At 32.7% G+C, this 23,622-nt stretch overlaps 1 long non-coding RNA gene across 1 annotated transcript; it reads left to right on the top strand.

The window, feature by feature from the left end:
• Window positions 1-17,084: 17,084 nt before the first annotated feature.
• Window positions 17,085-20,505, top strand: LOC103100183 (uncharacterized). The gene is made up of 3 exons (XR_464163.2): window positions 17,085-17,560; window positions 17,674-17,691; window positions 19,559-20,505. It is a non-coding gene; the product is annotated as an uncharacterized LOC103100183 (long non-coding RNA).
• Window positions 20,506-23,622: the final 3,117 nt, after the last annotated feature.

Genomic DNA, 23,622 nt, shown 5'->3' with positions numbered 1-23,622 from the left:
ACTAGTTAATAATTGTATTAAGAATCTCATCTAATTTAGGGACATTTTTTTCTGCTATATGGCCAAGTCTGAGGGGCTAAGATGGTAATACAGGGGTTTTCACAAACCTATTCTCCCTGTGGACTGTGTCTCTTAAAGGGAAAAGTCTATGCTATTGTATTATATCCTAGAGGAAGTGAAGGACATGTAAGCAAGAAGGGAGCAGGCTGCAATGCTAACTGTGAAACTTTTTGATATAACTATATTATAATTCTTAAACATAGTCTCTATAGATTCTTTTGTTTTGCTCTACTCAATTCTTTGATTGATTAATTTATTCTGAAAAATTGTACATTTTAAAAAAATAAGTTTTAAAATCAAATCACTCTAGAGACAGACACCAACAGACATAAAAACAGAGCAATTATAACCATTCCAGCTCCAAGCACATGCCTAGAGCCTGGTCAAGAAAGGAGTTATAAATCTCTTATGACTGCACAGATAGTCAATCCTTTAAAGCAAAAGAAAAATAAATAAATCTAGGAACTATTGTCACAAGGTACAGAAACCAAGACAAATGACCCTACTTTCATAGAATTTGTGATAGTTCACAGAACCCTAAGTAAATCTTCATACCCCATTGTGATTCTGTACAGAACCCTAAATTTTTGATGGAATTATTTCTTAAACCCCCACAAAACTACTGGTAACAGAAGGAACTTCAATTCCATCAAAATAAAAGCTGAGAATCCAATAGCCATCAAGCCCACCTAGTTCCTAGGAGTAAAATACAATTCAACTAAAATATTTTATGATTAAAATGAAGTACCTATAACAAGAATTCTAGAAATTGGTTGACTCCTTAATCAAAGGGTAACTTACCTGTGTCAGAGATAGGCATCTTTGGGGTTCTCCCTCATGGGATCTCTTTCAGGAGTACAGGAGCTAAGTGTCTGAACCTCAGTCCATCTAGGATTTACAATTTTAAAAGAAAAACAAATATGTGGAAGCAGTTTCTGAGCTTTAATTGATGTGAATTACAGGATCTATAAATTATAAATGCCAGGGTCAGACTTTGAAGATGACAATGACTTAAAGACATCTGTATTCAAATTCTGAAAGTAAAATGCAATACTGAAAACATTTTCTTAGACAACTTATAGAAAGACAAAAAATAATCTGAAAAACCACAGAAGAAAAATCAGTAAAATAAGTGAGAGCAATGTTAGAATATTATGAACAGAGAATTAAAAGTTTGCTAAAAAGAGGTATATTAAAAACTAATGAAAATAACTCCTTAAAATCAGAATTGGAAAAATGATAAAAGAGGTACAAAACTAAATAAGATAAACCTTAAAAATTAAAATTGGTCAAGTGGAGTCTAATGACTTCATGAAACATTAAGAAAAACTGTCAAAATAATAGAAAAACATTGAAATATATCAAAGTAAAAACAACTGAACTAGAAAAACAAAAGAAGAAGAGATACATTAAAATATTGGATGTCATACAGTCATGATTTTTTTAAAAAGCTTAGCCATTATATTATAAGAAAGTATATGGATGCGAAAATCCTAAATAAAATATCAGCAGAGGAGACAACAACATTATATCACATTGTGACCAAGCAAAATTAATGAAGAAATGAAGGGATGATTTTCTATAGGAAAAAGTACCAACAAAATTTCCTGTACTGTAAAGATTACATTTAACTCTCCCCTAAATGTGAAAATGAAATTAAATCTCCCAGATTGTGAAGATGATAATGTGACCCCTGCCCATTTTTACATCTAATCACCAAAAGTGTAAACATCCCACTTAATCATTAAGTGGGAGGTCTGTGACCCACGTGTGCCATAGTGAGTGATGAATCAGAATTGACTGACTGCCTCCTGGGCAGTCCTAAGTAAGGCTTTAGACTATTATTTGTCCATGTAAAAAGTGGAGGAAGACACAGGAAGTGACACAAAAGAAAGTGTCTTTAAAAGGAATTACAACTTCCTGTGAGAGTTAGTTCTTCATTCTTTGGAGTTGAGACTGGAAAAGAATCTGCTAACTGGACCTGAGACCCTGTTCCTGTTGAGACTGTTCTTAAATCTCTCTCTTTGGACTGGCATGTGGTGAGTGAAAAATCTGACTCCCTACCTGGATTTTCTGAAGAAACTAGCCTCTGGAAAGACCTACCTCTTGAGAGAGACTTCCCAGGTCCTCGACTTTGCAGAGACCAGCTAAGGACTAACTCTCCTTGCCAGGGGCCAGGAGAAAATTACATAGTACTTAGGCTAGATATATTACCCTATCCTCTCTCTGATTTCCTACTTCATTCTTATTATCTTTTGTAAATAAATTGTAAATAAATCTCTTTGGAATAAATTAAATTTCTGGCGACTCTATTTTAAAATAGAATCCAGTCCAACCTTTTTTTTTATAATTAACCCCCTTTTTTCACCCTTACATTACAAAAGTAATAAAAACCACATGATTACATATATACATACAAGGGAAAAAAGCTTTTGATAAAATACAATGCCTATTAAAAAATAAACAACCAGAAAGAATAGATATAAGAGGATCTTTTTTCCTAAGCTGATATAAAGCACCTACCTAAAATGATCAGCAAGTATTTGTAATGATTAGGTGAAGTTCTTCCCAGTAAGATCAAGAAGGAAATAGGGATGTCCATTATAATCAATATTATTTAATATAGTACTAGCAATGTTAAATATAGCAATGAGTGAAGAAAGAAAATTGAAGTAATCAGAATGGGAAAAGAGGAAATAAAACTATCTTTCTTTGCAAACATGATAGTATATGTGGATAATCCTAGAGATTCAACTAAAAAGATAGTTAAAAGTAAATTTTTCAACGTAGGAATATATAAATATAAAATGTGCATAAATCATTAGTGAAAAAAATATGGATTAAAGGGAACTAGCAGTACTAGATTTTAAACTGTTTTATAAAAGTCATTTTCATTTTCAAAAGTATCTGCTACTTTATAGGGAATAGAAATATATATCAGTAAAATGAGGGAGATATAGAACAAATAGTAGTTAAAAATTATTATAAAAACAAATTTCTACTTGAGTTTTCTGAGGTTAAATAATCCAAACTGTCTCACTCCTTTCTTCTCTCCTTTCTCCCAGATCTGGCTAGCAATTTTATCTGAGTTATACATGTATTACCACACAAAACATGTTTCCATATTATTCATATCTGTAAGTGAATAATCTTATAAAATCCAAATTCTAAAACAAATACTCAAATAAGTAATGAATTTTATTCTTCTACCTGCATTCTTACTCCAAAAGTCCTTTCTCAGGTAGTGAGATAGCATTCTTGTTCATAAATTCCCTCAAAATTTTTCTGGATCATTGCATTGCTATTAGTAACAGTCTATCACATTTGATCATTCCACAATATTGCAATTACTATGCATGATGCTCTCCTGGTTCTGCTTATTTCACTTTGCATCAGTTTACATAGTTCTTTCCAGCTCTTTCTGAAATCAATCTGTTCATCATTCCCTATAGCAAAATAATATTCCATCACTATCATATACCACAGAGATGGTGAACCTTTTAGAGATTAAATGCCCAAACTGCAAATCATGACACATGTGAGCCCCCTGCCTTACCTCAAGCAGAGGAGGGAGGAAGCACTCCCATTAGGCTTCTGGGCAGAGGGGTGGGTGATAAAAATGTCCTCAGGCTAGCGAGTAGAAGAGGAGGGGAGCATCCCCCTCCACCACATATTCCATAGGTTCACCAAAACAAATATACCACAATTTCTTCAGTCATCGTCCAATTGAGGAATATTCCTTTAGTTTCCAATTCTTTGACACCACAAAGAAAGCAGCTATACATATTTTTATACAAATGGGTGCTTTGAAATTTTTTAAAATCTTTTTGGGATGTAGTGATACTACTAGATACTAGAACAAAGGATATGAATTCAGTTATAGGCATAATTACAAATGGCCCTCCAAAATGGTTGGATCCGTTCAAAACTTCATCAGCAATGCTTTAGTGTCTCAATTTTGCCACATACCCTCCAACATTTCATTTTCCTTTACTATCATATGGGCCAATCAGAAAGGTGTGAGGTGGTACATCAGAGTTGTTTCAAGTTACATATCTCTAATCAAGGGATATTTAAAACATTTTTTTTCTTACTATTGATAGCTTTGATTTCGTTTTCTGAAAACTGCCTATTCAGATCCTTTGATCATTTACTAATTAGGAATAACTTAGATTCTTGTAAATTTAACATACTTCTTTATATATATTTGAGAAATGAGACCTTTATCAGATAAATGTGTTTTATTTCCCCCCAGGTTGTTGGTTCTCTTCTAATCTTGGCTAAATTGATTTTGTTTGTACAAAAAGTTTTTAATTTAATATAATCAAATGGATTACATTACGGTATTGAAATGACAAATATTAGAAATATAAGAAATATAGGGTAAATATATAAAGACTTGGAAACAAGAATAATATATGCTATGATTACATTAAAAGAAAATAACTACAAATTCAAGAAAAAAATATCCAAGTAAAACAAATCAAAAAGGATTTTAAAAGTAGAGGATGTTTATATTAGTATATGTAATTTACATATTTTAAATGAATTGTGAACTATATGAAGTTTGTGGTCTTATACATAATCTTATGCATTTTAATTAAAAAATTTTGGTGGTGGTGATTACTAAGTATATACATAAATATATATATATATATATACTTATATATATAAAGAGGAAATAGAATACTTAAACAACCCCATTACCGCAAAAGAAGTTGAACAAAGCATCAAAGAACTAAGGGAAGAGGGAATTCTTATAAAATCATTTTTATAACACAAATATGGTATTATTACATAAACCAGGAAGAGCTAAAACTTAAATAAAACTATAGACAAATTTCACTAATAAACATTGATGTGAAATTTTAAATTACACACTAAGGAGATTACACAAGAATCATATGCATTCTTCAGTTGAAAAAATTGTCAACAGATGTTCTTAAATGAAGAAGTTAAAAATATCCATAGTCATTTGAAAAATTACTTAAAATCACTATTGATACGAAAAATGCTGATTAAAACAGTTCTGAGATACTACATTAAATCTATAGATTGAGTAAGATAACCTAAAAGGAAAATGATAAGTGTTGGAAGGGATGTGGGGAAATTAGTACATGAATACATTGTTGGTAGAATTGTAAACTGATTGGAACCAGGCTCAAAGGGCACAAATAACCTTTGATTAAGCAATGCCACTATTAGGATTGTATCCCAAAGAGATCAAATATAAGGGGAAAGGATCTACCTGCACCAAAATATTTTTAGCAGCTGATTGGGTAGTGGCAAAGAATTAGAACCCAAGAGTTTGTCCAATACTTAGGGAATAGATGAAAAAGTTGTAGTGTGTGGTTGTAATGGAATATTATTACATCATAAAAATGACAAGCAGAATGGGTTCAGAAAGACCTAGAAAGACTGATACAAACTGATGAAAAATGAAGTGAGTAGATAGAGGAGCACAACATATAAAGGAAGATAAATATCATACAATACCACTATGAATAAGAAAACCTTTTGATCATCAAAACTAGTTTCCAAGACAACAATCAGGGACAAATTTATAAAAATAAGAGCCATCTCCCAATTGATAAATGGGGAAAACATATGAACAGGTAATTTTTAATTTGAAGAAATCAAAGCAATATATCCATATATTAAAAATGCTCTAAATCCCTACTGATTAGAGAAATACAAACTCAAACAATTCTCCATATTTTCTCACACATCCCACACATTAGAACTAAAATGCTAAAAGGGAAAGATAAAAAATGTTGAAATGGATGTGAAAAATGGGAACCTAAATGTCAGTGCTTGTGGAACTTTGAACTGATAACCATTTTGGAGAGCAATTTGGAATTAATCCTAGAGAGTTATAAAACTATTTTTCTGGATCTGTTTCCTAAGGAGATCAGTGGAAAAGGAAAAGAATCTTCATGTGACAAAGTATTTATTGCAGTTCTCATTGGAGTGTCAAAGAACTGGAAATAATAATGTCCACCAATGGTCAAACAAACTATGGAATTGAGTAGAAGCAAGAGAACTTTATGTACATCTGTAGATTTAATATTTGAAGAACAACTTGTGAATCATTTCTAGAGAATGATCTGAAAAATGGAAATATGAAAGACATAATTTATACATACATATCTGTTTGCTGGATAATGCCTTCTATGATGCAGAGAAAGTGGGTCTGAAATACTTGGAAATAAATTATATTAGTAAAAAAAATAAAAATACTGTTTAAAAGACTAAAGCACTCTGGGGGTGGAGAGAAGTATAAAGGAAACAATAGATATCTTAGAACTAGACAGCAAAGTAGAAATTGACAAAAAATCCCCAGTTTCTTGGTAGGATCACACAAGATTCAGGGGATTCCATGTTAAAGAAGCAGAGGGCTTGGGAAAGGACATTCTGGAATACAGAGGAGCTACGATTACATTCATGAAGAGCCTGCCCAGGAAAATTAAGTAAAATGATTTGGGTAAGGGGAGGAAATGGATATTTAATTGGATGATTTTCATATAAATATGATGTAAGACAAGAGCCAAATATGAAATTTATATTCAAACAAAAATCATAACATAAAAAATGAAACCATAAGTGAGAAATTATGCTAAATTTAATAAGGTGGAACTGTTTAAATACCCAAATAGGAAGATTATAGATCAACTTTTTAAAAACTTGTCATATTCAAGCAACTAAAAGGAGTCTCATTAGATAGAGAACATATTTGACATTGCTAAGGTGTTATGATCTCGAATGCAAAATGGAAGGCTTAAAAAATGGAAGGTAAAAAGGAAGGGGGAAAAGGAAGAATAGAAGAAATTATTTTTAAAAGAAGAAATATATGAGGAGTTTTTGAAATGGAGTCAAAATGGGAGGAGTTTCAGCCTCATCTCATTCATATTGCTTCAAAGAAGGAAGAATACTCAAACACATACTCATAGCTATACATTCAGTTGGGTTTAAAATATATATCTAACCCAACAAGGAAATAGGAGAGGAAGGGGTTAAAAGAAATGGGAGGAAGAAGGGAGACAGATTAAGAAAGGAAGAGCTCAGAAGCAAACAAACTTTTCAGGAGAATCCAGAACTTTTAAAAAGATAGATATAGATATAGATGTAGATATGGATATAGATAGATATAGATATAGATACATACCAATTTATACCTATTAGATTTACTAAGATGACAGAAAAGGAAAAATGACTAATCCTGAAAGGAATAGTGGAAAAGGTACACAAATACACAATTAAGTGTAATTAAGAACTAGACCGACCATTCTATAGAAAAATTAGAAATTATTTCTAACATACTTTAAAACTTTGCATACTCTTTGACTTAACAATACTATTTTTATAACTATATCCCAAAAATATAAAAAAGGAAAATTACTCATATGTCATACATATTTGGCACCACTTTCTGATAGCAAGATACTGCAAACTGAGGGGAGACTTATCAGTTGTGTGGAAAGGAAACAAGACTGACAGTTGGTGGGGGAAGGGCCAACTGGGAGTGGCAGTTGGGTCTTGTGACTAGCACTTCCTTCCTGCCATGTGGGACTGGCTTCCTGGTGTTGGAGGAGAGAGGAGGTTGTTCAGCCCAGTCTGGTGTGGTGTGCCACCTCTTTCTTGGTTCAGCCTGAAGATTCAAGCCCAATCTCTTCTGAAGGTTAGAACTGTTCTTGTTTGCTTTCTATCTACTGCTAAGATTCTGAATTATACAAAACTGGACTGATATAGAGTAGACGGGAGTGGAACAAACCCTCTGCCAGCCTCTGGGGCCTTGCCTCTGGTCTGAAGCTGAGAAAAAACTCCAATTCCAACTGGTTACTAAACTGTATATTATTTGAATTTGCAGTCAGATAGGTGGACTATTTTTTCTGGTCATATAGAGAGCTGAACTTCAGTTCAGTCATTCTACAACAAACAATCCTTATCAGACCCCTGTTGCTTCCTCTGGGCAGGGGGCATCTCCCTCCCTTGCATCACAAGAAATATACCCTCTCTTCCCTCAACTCCTCCATACCCTGCTACAAACCTCCCATTATCCCCCATTTTTCTTTCCCAATAAATATTACAGTTGGGAAATGGTAGAAGTTATGGTGTAGGAAAGCAATGGAATACTATTGTACTAAAAGGAATGATAAAAGAGATAGTTTTAGCTATAAAAATGCCCTGGGAGGACAGTTGAACTGATATAAAGTAAAGCTAGAAAAACTAGGAGTACAATGTATAAAGTAATAGAAATATTGTGAAGATCAACAATTGTAAAAGACTTAAGGTCTCTTATCTATACAATCTCTAAATTGGACCAAATCTCCTAAGACCTAATGATATACCCTCAGAAAGATACTTTGATTTTCTTTCATTATTAATGTAGAAATATATTTTGTATGATTCATATGTGCAATGGCTACATATTTCTTGGCTTCTCCATAGGTAGGGGGGAAAAAGAAAGAAAGAAGTTGGAAATGAAGACAATAAAATAAAATAAATAAGAAAAAATCCTTTGATTTTATTTTATATAATGTTATAAATCAACCACTTGATCAAGGAAATTCATCACAACACTTCACTCCAGTACAGAGAAATGCTTTAGTCTAGAGAAGTTAGGGAATCTTATCATATTACCCTCCTTCCACCAAAATGGAAGCATTAAAGCAACTAGACAGAAAAAAAAATAAAACTGGAGTGGTTGGTTTCATTAAATGCTGAGACATTGATGTCTGAGAATTTGATCCTTCTGGGTATTATCTAGGTTGTTCTTTGTTTATTCAAAGCTTGTTAGAATATTTATTCAAGACACATGCATTTTTAAAACCCTCTCTTTGTCTTTCTGCTATGATTGTAATCGTTTATCCAGACTTACTACTTCTGACTATTCTGAATCAGTTTGTAGTTATGGACAAGGATATTTTCTTCCTACATTCACTTCTCTGAATTCCTAAAACTGACAAGGATTAGTATAGTGGCCTTGGTTGAAATAGAACAGATTGGGTATATGTATACTTCTATCATTCTGTGTGTTTAATGCAGATCAGCCTGCAAACTCTACTTGAATCAAATGCATTAGAACTTGAAATCCAATAACTGGATGAGAGAATTGATTCAAGCTTAAGTCTGTAAATCATATTCGTAGGATTAAAGTTGAATTTTTAAGAGGACCTCATCTTCAACATATGAGATAAAAGTACCAAAACCATGTTATTACAGCATTACGATGGAGGCAAAAAATGTATAATTTTGTTAAAATGTTTATCCACAATGTGACAAGATCTGTCTTAGAAAATGTTTAGTGTAGTTTTTTGTTTTGTTTTGTTTTGTTTTTTTTAAGTAAAGCTTTTGGAACTTGAACGTGATCAGGTTGTGGATCCTTTTTTCTTAAATTACCCTCTTTATAGTGTCTGTATATCTGGGATGTGGGAGGGGTGTGTGTGTGTGTGTGTGTGTGTGTGTGTGAATACTGGAACAGAAAAAAAGGGAAAGGTTATTGAATATGATGATATTTAGTAACATAGAATGGATATAATGTATGGTTCTGTAATAGTAAAGAAGTAAGTATAGACCTAAGACTTGCTGGGGATAGTAGTCTGGCATTGGGAAGAGAACAGTGTGAGGCATCAGTGATAGAAATAGGCATAAAATAAATGGCAAACAAGTAACCAAGTTTAACCAAATCAATGACTATTTACAAAATTAAAAAATGAATACCTAGATCCAGTGATATGACAATTAAAACAAACAAAAAGGAGTTAGTAATTTCAGCTGATCTGCCAGTGGGAAATGTGAGCAAAAGGTTAGATGTTAGATGTTTTTGAGTGGTCAAAAGTTGTTAGGGAAATTACAGCCAGACACACAAAGCTTCAAAGTTCTGGAGAGCTATCAAAGAAAAGTTAAAGGTAAATTTGTAATGCACAAGCTTAGATTTTTGTTCCAGTTACTAGATGGGTTGAATAATTAATAAAAATATTAAATATGTCAGGGGAAAGGACAGATGCACCCTAGGAGCATGCAGTTTTCTCCTTCAGATTGTCATAAAATTGTGATAAAAATTTTACCAAACAACACTTTACTTCATGTTCCATGCTGAAGTGGATTTCTAAGAAATTTTAAAGAATATAAAATGTTTGAGGGGCTGAAGTTGGGAATTCTCTTCTTAGAAATTCTTGGGGATGGGTAATGTTAGCAAAGTTGATTTTCAATGTGTTTAACGTAGGAGTTGATATAGGGACACTTAGAGATCATCTGTGTAATTAAGAAATACATCCTGCCTGCCTCCCCCAAAAGAATTATATTCCCAGGTCACCCAAAGTCTCATAATCTTCTACTCTATTGAGGAAAACATTTCATTTTAAATGGAGACACCAGATATGTTATTTTGTAAGTTTTTGCTGGAACCTATACTAGTGAGGTATAACATGACATATCTGGGATAACTGAACAATGTTTCTCAGGAAAGATCTTTTTTCCTTCCAACAGATTCCCTTTATCATGTCTCCATTAATATGAGTAATATTGCCATTCTCTCAGTCACTTATTTTGAAAGTTGAAATTACTTCTCAATTCTTAGTAGCATGTTTCAGAAGAGAAGGAATCTAAGATCCCAGTATGTGAAGTGGCTCAACCAATGTCGCAGAAAAGAATGGGAAAAGACAGGCTAACAAAAGCAATTCTTTTGATTTGAACTGTAGTGATTCTATATTCCTCTCACATTGTCTATCTAGTGCAGTTATCATTATTCTAAGAAACAATTAGCACTTTCAGCAGCTTCTGAAGGATGCAGGTCATGGATAGCTGCCTACAATTATCCTAACATGTATGGGGCTAAGAAAAGCTCAGATTCTTACTGTAGTTAGGCAGAACTACCATGAAAATCTTCTCTAATTCCTTTCTTTTTAGAGGAATCTGACAAGCTAGATTAGAGTGCAAAAAAGGACCTTTGCTGCCAAATGATACAGTGTGGTTGGAGACACTGGGCTCTTAGAGATGTGGCCCATATGAATCATTGATGACATGGGAGAGACCTCCTGCTAAGGTGATTAATGATCTACTTTCTACAGAGTGGGAGGCCCTGACTCCTGGTTGCTGAAAAAGTGATAGGATCAGGACCTAAGTTAAGGTCACAAAAATAAGAAACCATTTAGAATTTCTAGGGAGAAAGAGAAAAAAATGTAGTTTCAAAAAGCCAATTTCCCATGTATTCCACAGAGTTTTCAACAGAGCATAAGAAATGTATTTATAAGGCCAACCATTCATTGGAAAAAAATCTCAAATGGCTGGTGAATGGGCTAGATAGGAGGTGAACTGAAGGTTCATATTTTCTTTATAGTTTCTTATTGGATTTTGGATAGAGATAGGAGGATAGGGAGTATAGACATTTTGACCTGTGCATCTGTGCATTGCAGCTGTATGCTTTAAAAGCACTTGCATTCATTGTCTCTTACCCAAATAGGATGGGGTTATCTTCCCCTAAATGGATGTAAGTATAAGATTCAATGCTACTGTTTTTGGAGACCTTTCTGGGAAATGTTTAGGTCATGGAATATTTGGCCCTTCAATGATACACTAAGAGCCTATAATATGAAAGACAATGGCCCTGATATGCTACAAATTATTTTCCCATGTTAGCCAAATATAAGAACTTGAAAGCATGCAGACTAAGTATTGTATAGATAGTGTTTTATGATTTGTAGAGAATCTCTCCTTATAACTTCCCTGTAAGGTAAGTGTTGGCACTATGATGCTCCTTTTATACCTAAGGAAAAATGAGGAATAGAAGTTAAATGACTTATCTATCATTTCACACATAATGTTTATTTTGAGTCTCAAAGAAGGGAAATAATTGAAATGAGGAGGAAATATAGCATTTGTCTGAAGATGCTATTAGGAATAAAGAGAAATCTCACCAGTCTGTTTCTTTGTAAAGAAGAAGATAGAGAATATGAAAACAAGGGACAAAATAAGAGAAAATAAAGAATATAGAGTGAGTAGGTTATATAAAATAGTATGAACAATGAACTAATGCCAAGGAAGGAAGTTAGGGAAAACACACACACACACACACACACACACACACACACACACACACTGCATTATTAGTTACTTTAGGAGAAAGAAAAAGAGGATCATAGAAAAGAAAGCACTTTTCTATGTGTGAAGGGAACATCAGTAACTATTAGCAAATAGAAGATAGACCTCTTGGACTCTTTATTTTGTTTGTTTCTTTGCAAAGAAGATTGACAGTTATGCTGGAAACTGCAAAACAAAAATGATGAACAGGAAATTGATACAGAAATAAATAAATTAAGAGATTGGAAGAAAGCACCTAACTATGAATTCAAGCCCAATAGATCCCAAATTAACTGCATTCTAGAAGGCTTAAAAATGTGCAGGTATGACAGATGAGCCATTGTCAGATGGAAAATTTTAAACAAATAAAGCACAAAACTAGGGATGAACAAATGTTGTTCCAGTTTCCTGGAGACATTCTAGAAAGGATTATTAAATAAATGGTTGGCAAACACCTAGAGAGTGGAACATTGATTGTGAAGAACTTGAATGATTTTGTTATTTTGAGCCTTACCTTATTTTGATTTTGTTAGAATTACTTATTTAAAATGATTTTAAAAGCATATGTAGAAACAATTATTGAAAATTCTTTTTGACATTTAATGATTCAGATCCTCTTCCTGTCTCTCTACACTGCCCCCACCAGGAAGTAAATAGTTTGAACTAGGTTATACCTGTGCTTTTATGCAACACATCTTCTTAGTGCTTATTCCTGGACAGAAGATATTCATCAAACAGACAGTCGGTGATGGAATCCTATTGTGCTCAAAGGAATAATAAAGTGGAGGAATTCCATGGAGACTAGAACAACTTCCAAGAAGTGATGCAGAGCAAAAGGTGCAGAACCAGGAGAACAATGTACACAGAGACTGATACACTGTGGTACAATCAAATGTAATGGACTTCTCCATTAGTGTTAATGCAATGTCCCTGAACAATATGCAAGAATTTATGAGAAAAAACACTATCCACAAGCAGAGGACAAACTGTGGGAGTAAAAACAATGAGGAAAGGCAACTGCCTTATAACAGGGGCCGAGGGGATATGATTGGGGATGTAGACTCTAAATGAACATCCCAGTGCAAATACCAACAACATGGAAATGGGCTCTGATCAAGGACACATGTGATACGAGAGTGGAATCGCGCGTCGCCTATAGGAGGGGTGGTGGAAGGGGAGGGAGGAAAAGAAAATAATTTTTGTATCTAATGAATAATGTTTGAAATTGACCAAATAAAATAATGTTTAAAAGTAAATCCCCCCCCCCAAAAAAAAGAAAAAAGCTTTTACTTGTTGAAAACCATGTGCACTCACACTGTGGATCATGGCCAAGTTAATAAAAAGAAATGGATATCATTTCTGAGTGAAAAATTTTTGCATTGTTCCTCTGCTTGGCTATTACAATGTTTAATGTTATGAGAAATATTATTTTTATTGGATATTAATTGTAATCTTACAATATAATTTGACCATTTTTTACTTGGGGAATGAATTATAGTCTTATAAATTTGACTTCATTCTCTATGTATTTGAGAAAATAGATCTCTTCATCAGAATTTTTTATAAATATAAAAAATTGCTTCCCTTCTGATTTTGGTTACATTGGTTTTATTTATAAAAAATTTTTTTATTTAATATAGTCAAAATAATTCCTTTTACATCTTGTAATGTTCTCTGTCTCTTTCTATATTAACTTATATTAATTTCTATATTGACTTAATTTATTTATTGTATCATCCTTTAAGTCTAAATTATATACTTATTTTATCTTTAACTTGGTATTATGGATATGAGATATTGGTCTATACTCAATTTTTGGCATAGTGTTCTCCAGTTTTCCAAATAGTTTTTGTCAAACAGTGAGTTTTTATCCCCAAAGCTGGGATCTTTGCATTTATCAAACACTAGATTTCTAAAGTCATTTTCTCCTAATCTATTTGATTGATCCACCATTCTCTTTCTCAGTCATTAACAGATTATTTTGGAGATTACTCATTTATATTACAGTTTGAGATGTGATATTAATAGACTGCCATCTTTCATATTTTTCATTAATTCACTAGGTTTTCTTTATCTTTTGTTCTTCCACAGGAACTTTGTTATAATTTTTCTAGTTCTCTAAAAGTCATTTGTTGTTTTATTTTCATGACACTGAATAAGTAAATTAATTTATTTAGTATGGTCATTTTTATTATATTAGCATAGTCTGCCGTGAGCAATCAATGTTTTTCCAATTTTTTATATCTAACTTTATTTCTGTGAAAATGTTTTATAATTTTCTTCGTATAATTATTGTTTTTGTCTTGGTGAATAAATTCTCTAGTATTATATGTTAACTAGATTAATTTTAGATGGGATTTCTCTTTCTATCTTGCTTCTGGATTTTGTTGATCACATAAAAATGCTAATGATTCATTTTGGGTTTATTTGGTATCCTGAAACATTTCTAATGTTATTAATTATTTCAACTTTTTTATACTTGATTCACTAGGCTTCTCTAGGAATACCATCATATCATCTTCAAAGTGTGATGGTTTAGTTTCCTTGTTGTCTATTTTAACTCCTTCAATTTATTTTTCTTCCCTTATCACTAAATCTAACATTTCCAGTACAATATTAATAATCGTAGTGATAATTGGCATCCTTGTTTCATGCCATATGTTATTTGAAGGCTTATAATTTATCCCAATTGCAGATAATACTTATTGAGTGTTTTATATAGATATTACTTATTTTAAAGAAAGGCCCAATGTTTTCAATAGGATTTGCTGTTGTATTTTATTAAAGACTCTTTCTGAATGTATTGAGATAATCATGTGATTTTTGGTGGTGGTTTTAGTAGTCTCTCGGTAACCGAGGATGACAATTGTCTTTGTGCATTTCATTATTGATATGGTCAGTTATACTAATAGTTTTCCTAATATTAAACCAACCTTGCATTCCTGGTATAAATCCCATCTGGTGATAGCAAATAATCCTTGTGAAGTATTGCTGTAATATCTTTGCTAGCATTTTATTTAAGATTTTTGGATCAATGTTTATTAAAGAAATTGGTCTGTACCTTTCTTTCTCTGTTTTTGGTCTTCTTATCATAGGTATCAGCACCATCTTTCTCAAAAAAATTATTTGGTAGGACTTTGTGTCTACTTTGCCAAATATTTTAAATAGTATTAGGATTAATTGTTCCTTAAATGTTAGATAGAATTCAGTTGTGAATTTATCTAGCCCAGTGGATTTTTTCTTGGGGAGTTCATTGATGGCTTGCTCAAATTCTTTTTCTGAGATTAAATTATTTAAGGAGTCTATTTCTCCTTTTCTTAATTTGGCAATTTGTACTTTTGCAAATATTCATCCATTTCACCTTGATTATCACATATATTGTCATATAATTGGGTGAAAATCTCATAAGAACCACTTTAATTTCCTCTTCACTAGGGGGTAATTCACCCTTTTCATTTTTGCTACTGGCAATTTGATTTTTCTTTCTGCTTTTTAATCAAGTTAACCAATGTTCAATTTATTTAATAGTTCTCTTTCTTTCAATTTTATTAATTTCTCCTCTTTTATTTTTTAAGAATTTCTATTTAATCATTGATTCTGGATTTTTATTTTGTTATTTTTCTAGGTTTTTCAGTTGCATGCCCAATTGGTTGATCAGCTTTTTTGCTATTTATTAGCATAAGCATCCAGGGACATACATTTTTATCTAAGTACTGCTTTGGCTGTGTGAAGGTTAAATTAACTGCCCTGCCCATTTTTTAGATTTAATTACCAAAAGTGTAAACATCCCACTTAATCACTGAGAAGGGAAGGTCTATGAACTACATGTGAGATAGCGGGTGATGAATCAGAATCAAACTGGCTGCCCCCTGGGAAGTCCTAAGCAAAGCTTTAGCTGTAATTGGCAGACAAAAAAAAAGTGGAGGAAGGCACAGGAAGTGATGCAAAAGACGTGTCTTTAAAAGGAATTACAACTTCCTATGGGAGGTGTTCTTCATTCTTCAGACTTTTGAGGGAGTTCTTGAGTTCTTTGTGCTTGGGACTTCTGCCTTCTCTTGTGTTTCAGAGTTCCAAGTTTGAGTTGGAGGCTGATGAAGAATCTGCTTACTGAACCTGAAATCTTGACTTGGTGAGACTATCCTTGAGGTCTCAGTGCAGGCTTGGTTCTTGTTGAGGCTGAGCCAGCTAGCCTTTGTTATTTTTATAACTTGGAGAAGAAGTTAAGAATTATAAGCATAATAGTATAAGTTAATTTAGAATAGTAAAATTTTGGTTTAGTTAGATCAGGAAGGATCAGTCTAGACTGTCGAAACAGGAGAAGAGGCTCCTTGTGGAACCAGGGAGTTTTATTTGGGTGCAGTTAGAATCCCTTACAGTTAGAAATCCTTTTTTATCCTTACAGTTCCAATAAATAGTTTATTTTTATATAGAAAGAGCCTCCTTAGCATCCTTGCACCTGGGTCTGAAGAGAAGTTCACTTATGAGCTTCACTCCACTGATATAAACTGAAGATACTTTGTAAGCACAGCAAGCAGAATACCTATTCAGTTTATAATTCATAATCAATTCATTGCTTTATTATTATTAGAGTTTGTTCATTTATTTTTATATTATATACTACTAGGCATGTCATTTAGCCCTTGTTCAAGTCAGTTTTCTCCACTATGAAATGAGGAAAATAATAGCACTTATTTTACAGAGTTGGGAATTAGGATCAAATGTGATAATATTTGTAAAGTACTTCATGGCAAAACACTAAGGCATTTGATCCAAAGTAGTTGATTACTAAATGTTTATTTATGAATAATTTTTTAAAAATGTTGTAGATAATATATTATATCTTCTTATATTCAATATTTCCCCTTACATGTTACATGATCTGTAATTAAAGGCCTTCCCATGTCTGTCTGTCTCTCTAACTTTTCCGTAACTTTCAAAATATTTTATCTTTTGCGTTTATATCCTTTCTATTTTACAATATATACTTTCTTCCTCCTACCCAATCATCCCTTATAATAAGTAAAAAAAAAAGGTTAAGGTAAATTATGACATTGTCCATGATTCATATCTGCACTGTTCTATATTCATACATTCAGAAATGCACAAACAAACACACACATGCACATGCACATGTAAGTTCTGACAAGGACAGGTCAATTCCTAGTTTCACAAGGCTATCTTGTGTTACCAAACAACACATAAATAAAGCCATTATATGTTCCCCCTGTTCCCATCAAGTTTTTTAAAAATGGAATGTTCTCTCTCCTCATCTCTGCTTCTTGGAATTCCTCATTTCCTTCAGTATTCAGCCCAACTGCCATATTCTGTAATGGGTCTTGCCCTTTATATCCCCTACCCTACTGGGCTCATCATAACTTCTTTTTGTAGGAAATCTTGATTCTACTCTGTATGCACCATATGGGTTTGTATTCATATACATTTTCTTTCACCTGTTAGAATGAAATTGCTTCTAGGCTGGAAATATTCTTTAATTTTTTTCCTTTTATTTTTCTTTTTCAAATGCCTACCACACAGCCCACAAACTGGCAGAGAGTAAGTACTCATAAAATGTTTGTTGACTATTAGCTTTTTTAAGGGTAAAATGATTTCTAAATTTTAAATATTTATGTTGATAATAAAAGGAAAATCTAAATTTCCTTGATTAACTCTATGATTCATGCTCTGGACACATATTCATCAATAGAATTGGTTGTGAATTTTGGGCATGGTATCAGGCTAAGTATGTATCATCTCTGGTTGTGTCTAGATTTCTTTTCAGAAGAAAGTTGCCTTCAGGCTCATAGTCATAAGCATCTCTCTAAGGCAAAGTTAAATGCCACTTTTAGCAATTTATATAAAAGGAATAGTCTGAGAAACTGTCTAGTATCCATCTCTCTGGAGGGTATTTATTTCTCAAATAACATTATTATTGTAAGGTTCTAACCTGGGGGAAGAGGCTAATTTCTGTTCAATCAATCCTTTAGAAATCAGATGACAACCTAATGCTATAATTTTTAGAATTTTTTTGGGAGGGGGGCAAGTTTCAGTGTACCAATTCCCATTTTTCAGGGTTTTCATAACTCATTCTCTGGTTTGTTTCCTGTTATTTCCACATATATAACATTCTTTTTCAATTTGTTATTATTTTTATCTCCTCCAGGAAAACAAACAAAAACAAAATATTATTTCCAAGTAAATAGTTATCTCATGTTTAGTTTGTCATATTTCCATTCTTTACCTGGCTTTCTTTCTTCAGAATATTTTTGTCACAGAAAAAGAATATATTTTTGCCTTTGATATGAGGGATAATCTTCCTGATTTTCTCATTGCTGACAGGGCAATATTTCCCTCGCTTTACTTGTTTATACAGTTACTTTTTATTTCAATATTCATTAAAAACAAATAACCTTCAATTAAAATAATACCAAATCTATCTTTAAAAATTTTAATAATCAATGCTACTTTCTGGCTTTCTTTGAAAATTCCTTGGAATTAACCATCTTTTATTTCATAATGTGACTTTAGTTCAATTCTATCTAATCTCTCTTTTTCTCTCTCTCTTTCCCTGTCTCTGTGTCTCTTCATCTGTTTTTCTTTCATATTAATATCATAGACATATACATCATATTATATATATATTATATATGTGTATACGTAAGTATTTATATCTGTCTATGTCATATATCATATATATGCATTGGTATTCAATACATTAACATGTTTATTATAAACTAATGTTAACCCCCTTAGATATATTACAGATTTTTAGACCACTTTGATATATGTAATACATTTTATATGTATAAAAGGGAAATGACTAGTGAGTTTGAATCCAAGGTCAAAAAACAAAAGTTAAACTCAGAACTCAGTAGGTACTAAAGCTCAGGTTGAATAGTGTTTACCTTGGTCAATTCATTTAATCTCTCTGAGCTAGCTTGTGTTTCATTGTCTGCACAACCTGTTTCGTAAAGAGGTATGAAATCAACCTACCTAAGAGTCATAAAGATATATTCATACTGAGATTTGCAAATTTCAACAAGACGACCTAAATATGAAATTGGTAGAAGGAAGAATATATACTAATATAATATGTTATATATTACTTGCTATATCACATATCTATTCTATATAATATGACTTATGTGGGTACAATAATTTTATTAAGTGAATCACCAGATTCAAAAAGGCAAATTGTCTTTGATGAACTTCTCTAAGATTTTGGGGGATCAGAATCAAGATAGTAACATGAAAAATGCTAGCTATATGGAGCTCTATTGAATTTTTAAAGAATAGGTTTTTCAATTGTACAGATATTCTTTAGACTGTTATAGGTTACTAAAACCTAGTGTATCTTTCTCAATAATTTCTGTCGCCCAATACACCCTAAAGCCAATCTAAACATTAGTTTTGCTACTACCAGGCTGAAACTTCAAACATTTCAAGCTTCAGAGGACTTTCCAGAGGTTACATTTCACCATGAAAGCCATTGTGAGCCCAAAGTCATTGTCAAGTTATGATGAAACATCAGGGAAGAACTTCAGTCTTCATGTAGAGGGTATTTATGAAAGAATGGGATAAAATAAAGTACAGTTATATAGTGTTTTAATGTTGTAGCCTACATACTCTGAATCTAACAACAATCCTTTGAGATAAGTGTTCTTATTATCTTCACTTTACAACTAAGATCCTTGAGACTGAGAAAAGTCTCAACTTTTCTAAGGTCATTCAGCTAGTAAGTGTCTTACTGAAGTTTAGAATTTAGGTCTTTCTAACTCTTTGCCCAATTATTTTATCTACTCTACCAAGTTCTTCATGAATAAATATCAGAACTAGGAGTGGAAAAATTGAGAATTTAGTTAAGGAGAAATGTAGGGAGAAAAAGAAGGGCTATTGTTTTGAGAGTGTACAGAAAGAGAAATGAGAAAAGGACTTTAAGTCACAGATCAATCTCTGCTTAGAGGATTGCCTTACCTATGATGAGGATTTAATCAACTGGAAATCTGTTCCATATTACTTTGAGGGGAAAAAAAAAACAAAAAAACAAAAGCTGGTTAATTCAGAATATATGGCCATTATCCTTTCATTCATCTTCTCCGAAACTAGAAAATGTAGGGAAACAAGAAAAGACTGGTTACTGTGAATTTCAAAACTGTTCCACCCTAATCAGACCATTCTTTAGAAGATCTGATTTAGCTATTTCCTGATCAATAACAATAGAGATACTTGGAATAAGAGAATGAAGTCTTGGAAATGCACATTCTCCATGCTACTCAGTGTAACAAGATTAGGAAGAGCTTCATGAAACTCAAGATTTAGTTATTTGAGAAAATGGCCTTCCACAGACTTGTGCAAAAAAAAAAAAAAAGACAGATCTCTGAGTGGTCCTAAGTCAAGCTTGAGCCACCATTTGCACATGTGAGATGCAGTAAGTGAGGCAGAGAACAGCCTCTGGAGTTCTCGAGACTTCCTGTGAGGAGGGCTAGAGTTCAGTTCCATCCTGGAGCTTGAGCTTGGAGGAGCCCCGCAGACTGCTTTCCTTCAGACTGGTCACGGGAGTGATAAGGACTGACCCCCTTTCCCTACCTTTACTCTCCAAGTCCTTAATGCCCGCTTTGGCTCAGCCTGAGCTAGGGTGGTTCTGAGTTAAACTCCTTTCCTTCTCTCCCTCTTTACTTCTCTCTCTCTCTCTTTCCCTCTAATATTTTCTTCCTCCTGTTGTAATTAAATAACCATAAAAATTTGTCAGCTGATTTGGGTATTTTATTATTTGGGATTTCCCTTGGTGACCATTTAAATTTAGATTTTTTTCAGTCTCAACCATAATTTTCACCTAAATTACTCTAGAAGAAATGTTAGGCTCCTTATTGTGAAGTCACTACTATGTGCTAGAGTAGAAATGTCCAGTTGGAATTTGATGTCCAACCTGTGTTTTAGAAGAGTAATTTCAGACAGAGCAGAGGAAGTCACATCATGTCAACTAGCATTTATTTTGTGTTTATTATGTGTCATATATATGCTAAGCACTAGGGATACAAAGAAGAAAGAAAAAATAGGAACAAAAGAGAGGAAAGGGTAGAAAAAGGGAAAAAAGGGGAAGAATAAGCAAGGGAAATATAGCAAATAAAGGAAAGGAAGGAAGAGAGGGATGAAGAAGGGAAGCAAGGTCTCTGTTTTAAAATTCTCACAGACTAATTTAGGAGAGATCACAGAAAATAAAACATTATATAAGCAAGATATACAAAGGGTAAATTGAAGACAGTCACAGAGGAAAACTTTAGTTTAAGGAGATGAGAGAAAGGCTTTCTTTTAGAAAAAAAAAATTTAATCAAAGATTCCAGGAGCACTATAAATCAAAGATCTTTACAAGCAGATACAGCAACAGAGAAAGTAGTCATAGCTGAAGAAAAGACAGGCTAAATGATAAGATAGAGTAACCTGTGTATATTCACAGTTTAAAAGAGAAATAGAAATTATGAAAGCAGAATTTGTGAATAGATAAAATTGGAAAAAGAGGGGGGAAAAAACATTTAAATACATGGTGGCTAAACTCACCAAGGAAACAAGAGAGAGGATGACTGATTAGAAATACAAATACACAGAAGTAAAGGACAATCTGAAAGAAGAGAAATAAGAATAAAATATTAACTATAAATGAATGATGGAAATAATGGAACTTGTTTCTCTTAATTAAATAGATTTATTATATTAAATAATCATAATTTTTCTGTTCTTTGTTTATTTAAGAAAATAAAATACAACATTGAAAGTACTTGAGGGCAAGGAGTAGGTTATAAATTCTTTTCTTTCTTTTTGAAAACAAATACAAACCTTCTTTCCATTTAGAATTTGGCTCAAATATTTAAAATGATTAAATAATTAAAAAGCCCTTCTGAACTTCAGTTACACAATCTTCCCTCATTTATGACTACTGTGCAGATTGAAAAGTCAAATCTCCAAATTGAATGACTCATTACCTTATTTCTGTTATAAGTATTCCCCTGATTTGCATGAATCCAGACCTTAGCAAAACATATTAATTAGAATGGCAATGCACTTTCATGTTTTCTTTCAAAGAATGATTTGACTTTAGCACATTTTGTTTTATTCTCAAAATCAGGATACTTTTTGTCTTCTCTTCTCCAATGACTCTGAGTATGGTTTTGTTTTAAGAAGCTCCATTTTTCCCTATTCAAATTTGGAAAGTATGGAAGTATGACTACCACCTTTCTAAACCAATGCCATTTTAAATTTTCAGCTTTCTAGATAGGGTAGGACTAAAATGAGACTAATTGAAGGAAAGGTTAATCTTTTTTTTTTGATAGATCATGCCACATAAGACTTCTCTAAGTTTCCTCTCCCTCCTGTCCATCACATTATTATAGAGTAGTTTCAATGAAAACATTTGCAAAAAAAAATTATTTCTCAAGATCAATATTGCAAAAAAATACTTTAAAGGGCAATACATTTCTCTGCTTCCAATTGAAAAATTCTACCAACTTATTGTATTCAAAAAGACATATTTACAATGAATCCCCTTAGGTTTAACCAGGGATCAATGAATAATTTAGGTATTTTAAGTAGGTGGACATAGAAGAAAGTTAATTTAAAAGTCCTTAAACCTTTTTTTCAAAAGGTGTGAAGTATCTTTTTTCTAGGTCTGTTACAAAGAATTTTGGTACCTAAGGACAAATATTTCTTGATATTTTTTCCCTGTAAACTTAATTGAGAGGGGAAAAATTTTTTCATACATCTCATAACAAAAGCAAAAAGCACGGGAAAATGGGGTGACCTATGGAGTGTAGAGATGCCATAAGGCATTACCTGTTAGAAGACACCTCTCTAGTCCAACTTGCATCTAGACAGAAGTCATCTCTACAATATCATCTATAAGTGGACAATGAATCCAGGCCTCAATTGAACTGAATTTACTTGAGAAAATTACACAGAACTTTCAATAATCACAAGACTTTTCAACAAGGTCTGATTTAGATTAGTTCAGTATTTCAGAATTAAAGTTAGACTGTAACAAAACACCAGTGGATGATAAAAAAACAACAAAAAATTACTTTTCCAGTAAACAAGGTTATAATCCCTAAAGTTAAAAGTACAATATTTCAAATAAAATGCCTATATCCCTCTGCCTCCACATTCACTATGGCAACACGTTAGGTCAGAAAAGCAGGGTTGCAAGGCAATATGAATTCCACCAAAATCTCCCAGGACAATTCTGTTTGGGTTAGGTCTTTTCTGTCTCAGATGAAAGAGATGCCAAAGGTCTCTAAAACTTATTAAAGGACTAAGCTAGCCTAGGTAATATAAGTGCTTCTCCTACTATATTCTACCCTTTGGTTCTATGGTTTCTGCAGTTATTTTTATTTTTTTAATTATTTTGATATGCAAATTTGAATACATTTCAAGAGCATATTTTAAGGGGAAATATTATAGAAAGCCAAGCACACAAACTCATTGATACAGCAAGAAGCT

Source organism: Monodelphis domestica, chromosome 3 (assembly GCF_027887165.1).
Source record: "Monodelphis domestica isolate mMonDom1 chromosome 3, mMonDom1.pri, whole genome shotgun sequence".
NCBI lineage: Eukaryota > Metazoa > Chordata > Mammalia > Didelphimorphia > Didelphidae > Monodelphis > Monodelphis domestica.
The sequence above is the reverse complement of the archived record's forward strand: the minus strand, read 5'-3'. Positions and strand labels throughout refer to the sequence as shown.